Genomic DNA, 3,331 nt, shown 5'->3' with positions numbered 1-3,331 from the left:
GAAAACAGAACTATTTAGCCGAGCACAGGAGCCTTTCAGGTTTCAAGTACTTTGTGAAACCTGAAGTAGCTCGAAGTAACAGATTATCTAGTCACGCTTTAATTACGTTGTGTTAATATACAGTGTCTTATTGGCTTTGCTAAGCACAATTTGACCACCAGATGTCACAGCGAAGCGATGTTTCCAACCTTACAAAAGATCGAATCTTTTTCTCATTAGCTGTTTCGATCCCTCCAGAGTGTTCCCATCATTAATTAATGTTTTTTTCATTGCTGCTCTGTGGGAAGTGGCGACCTCTAGTGTTGTCTCAGCAGAAAATCACTTCAGATGGAACAATCCGCAGGTGTACGAGCTTGTGATTCACGTTTCCTCTTTTGTGCTCTCATAATCACGTTTTTGCCCTATATCGCTAAATTTTATGTGGTTGCAGATTCATTTTTAATGTCTTGAAGCATATCAATTTCCAATTAAATAATCATCAAAGGATGTATCTGATATGTCTTGATTTTTTTTATTTTATTTGGCACATCTTTAATATTTATCTTAAATGACTTAATGATATGGCCATTTAACTATCAGTGATGTTGCTGGTTAGGGTTCTAGAGGGACCTGGAACCTATTACAGGCCATCTAAAGCACAAGGCTGGAGTACACTCTATGTCATCTTTCGCCAGGAACTCTGAAGGTGCGGTGCATCGTAAGAAGATCCTTTCAAAGGGTTTGAATATTTAGAGATTAGACAAAATCCATTAGCCTGCCCTGATGAATATTTTGTGTGTATTGTAGCGAGATAATCAATGTTATTCACTGTACTTATAAGTGGTTTTAATGTTATGGCTGATCAGTGAATATGTGTGTGCATGTCTGTTTACATGGTTTGTATTATATATAGTAAGGGCTTGAATGGACATGGCAATGAAATTTGACATGCAAAGTGTAGCATACAGTACAGTTTGTTTATAAGTTGGTTTAAATAGTCTTTTATACTATAGTTCATGCTAGCAGACTGTTATGGGTTAAGGTTTGGGGGGACAAGTATTATTAGAGGATTTTCACATTAGTGGGGATCTTCCACCCCTAACCCTCACGATTGTGGAGGGGTGATGGAAGGGGGTCTTTCCTATCTACACACCATGGGAAGAACAGTGCGACTAGATTCTTTTATTTTGCCACTAGATTCTTTCATTCTAGTCGCCAAGGTGTTGAGAGACTCACGACACCCGACAACCTGTAGCAATGAAAATGGAGCCCCGGAGGGGGCGTGGTTAGGGAAAAGTGACTCGATCAGGCAAAGGTGGGATGGACTATGCGAGATCTCGCAATAATTTCCCGTTACCATTAATAACTGCACTGTGTCCCTTTAAAGTACAAAGGATATTATTTATTTATGGACTTATAAGTATAAACCTAAACGATACAAACATGGTAAGTCGCGCTTTAAGCATTAACCTATGGGGGACTTACATATTATGTGTTTCGTGCGTATTTATTAATAATTGTGCGGTGCCCATTTACCGTCAGTGACTTTAAGCACGACAGCTGGACTGTTATATGAAGGTGAAGTTCACACGCAAACATCTAAGGATATTACGGCCAAACTGCATGTAAAGCTATCTTTACTGTGGTGTCACAGTTAAGGTTTGAACTCTATCCCGCTTTCTGGAATATTTCAGTATAGATCCGCACATAAGCGAGAATACCAGGGAGGTATATACCCGAACGTGGGTCCGGATTTAAACCCTAATTATGACACCGCGCTAAAGTTAACTATTTATATTCTGGTTTCCGGCTGTAATATCTTTCAACAAAACCAAGCAACACCCCTTGGATTTCCAGATTTCTTTATGGGCGAATTTTAATTAATATTTTTATGTTTGTAGATACACATCACTTTCAGTGACCCAGCTGTCTTGCATATATATTTCATATTACATATTGCATATGTCTGTGTCATTTGTTATGTTATTATGTATAAGAATACAGAGGGCAACGGTAGGCAGATCGGATAACTCGGGAAGGAGAAAGAAAAGGTAGCGCGAGGTAGACCGGGGCAAAATGTGTCCTTAGGATCCTTTATTCATTTCCCTTTCGGCAGCCGAGGGGGATTATCGCTCCTAAATAAAGCATTTGGCTCCTAAAGTTTTCTTTTTCGGTCTGGAACTGCATCATGTGCTCAATCAGTTTTAGAGAAAAACAGTCATTTTTCCGCCCGAACAGGGACTTGAACCCTGGACCCTCAGATTAAAAGTCTGATGCTCTACCGACTGAGCTATCCGGGCTCTTGTAGAAGGTCTTTGCAGAGGACGTTTTCAGTACAACGACCTCTAGGTTCTGGTCCTGCTGCATTATTTTGCTCCATGTACAAACAGAAAAATAAATGTGGAAACGGATTAAACTGAATGTGAATATGAAAATTACCAAACAGTATTTTTGTACACATATAATCAGTGTGGCTGTGACTAATTAAAGGCCGGTTTTGTGCTTTCAGCTATACATTCTCTACAGTTTGCGACTCACATTTAAATGTAGCAGAGCAACGACTCTGTACAATTGTATCCTGGTTATTTGCATTATATGGAAACGTCTGCTAAGTACACCAAGGTCATTGATGCAAATGAACACTAGAGGGTGCCAGAGAGCCTAGGACGCGTAATAGAGGAAGTTGCGAATCGCTCCTTTTTCAGCAGCCGGCAGTTCAGATAAGATCAGCAGTTTCAACTGTCAGAGCTGAATTTTTTTATGTTGCACTCCTCACTTCCTGATTATCAGAAGAACAGCAGCTAAGATCTGATTACAACAGCCACTATTGCTGTTTTTCTACCACAACTTTCGCCCCCTTTATCTTTTATTATTCTTTGGTATATCCATTTACTTAACGCGATGTACATAGGTTTGGATAAAATGAAAAATAAAGAAGGCAGCATTTGATATTTCACCTATGGCAGGGTGTAGCATTATTTTATGGGTGGGTGGGGCTCTCATAAGGGACAATGAGGACCAGTAATGGTAGAATGGGCCATTTACGGTAGCCTGTGATGAAAGCCATACGGGTCACCTGACCCGCTCACATCACGTCCCTCGTGTGATTGAACGCCCTAAATGGCTTGTTTTCCTCAAATGGATTACCACAGCTCTAATACACACCAGGGTCTCCCGATGCTGCCATAAGCACACTCTCTGCTATCCCGTTCGCTCAAGCTTAGTGTTTCATAAAGCCATTGATTAAATATGTAAATGATTATTGACTAACATTTACATAAACCTTACATTAATTGAAGTAACTGAGAATAAGTGTGGACATGTAGACTGGATGGTCCTTAAAAACACATTA

General features: G+C 40.0%; 1 non-coding gene across 1 annotated transcript; it reads right to left on the bottom strand.

The window, feature by feature from the left end:
* Positions 1–2,206: 2,206 nt before the first annotated feature.
* Positions 2,207–2,279, bottom strand: trnak-uuu (transfer RNA lysine (anticodon UUU)). The gene has a single exon. It is a non-coding gene; the product is annotated as a tRNA-Lys (tRNA).
* Between the last annotated feature and the right edge of the window lie 1,052 nt (positions 2,280–3,331).

The sequence above is a fragment of the Paramormyrops kingsleyae genome, chromosome 9 (genome assembly GCF_048594095.1).
Source record: "Paramormyrops kingsleyae isolate MSU_618 chromosome 9, PKINGS_0.4, whole genome shotgun sequence".
NCBI classification, from domain to species: domain Eukaryota; kingdom Metazoa; phylum Chordata; class Actinopteri; order Osteoglossiformes; family Mormyridae; genus Paramormyrops; species Paramormyrops kingsleyae.
The sequence above is the reverse complement of the archived record's forward strand: the minus strand, read 5'-3'. Positions and strand labels throughout refer to the sequence as shown.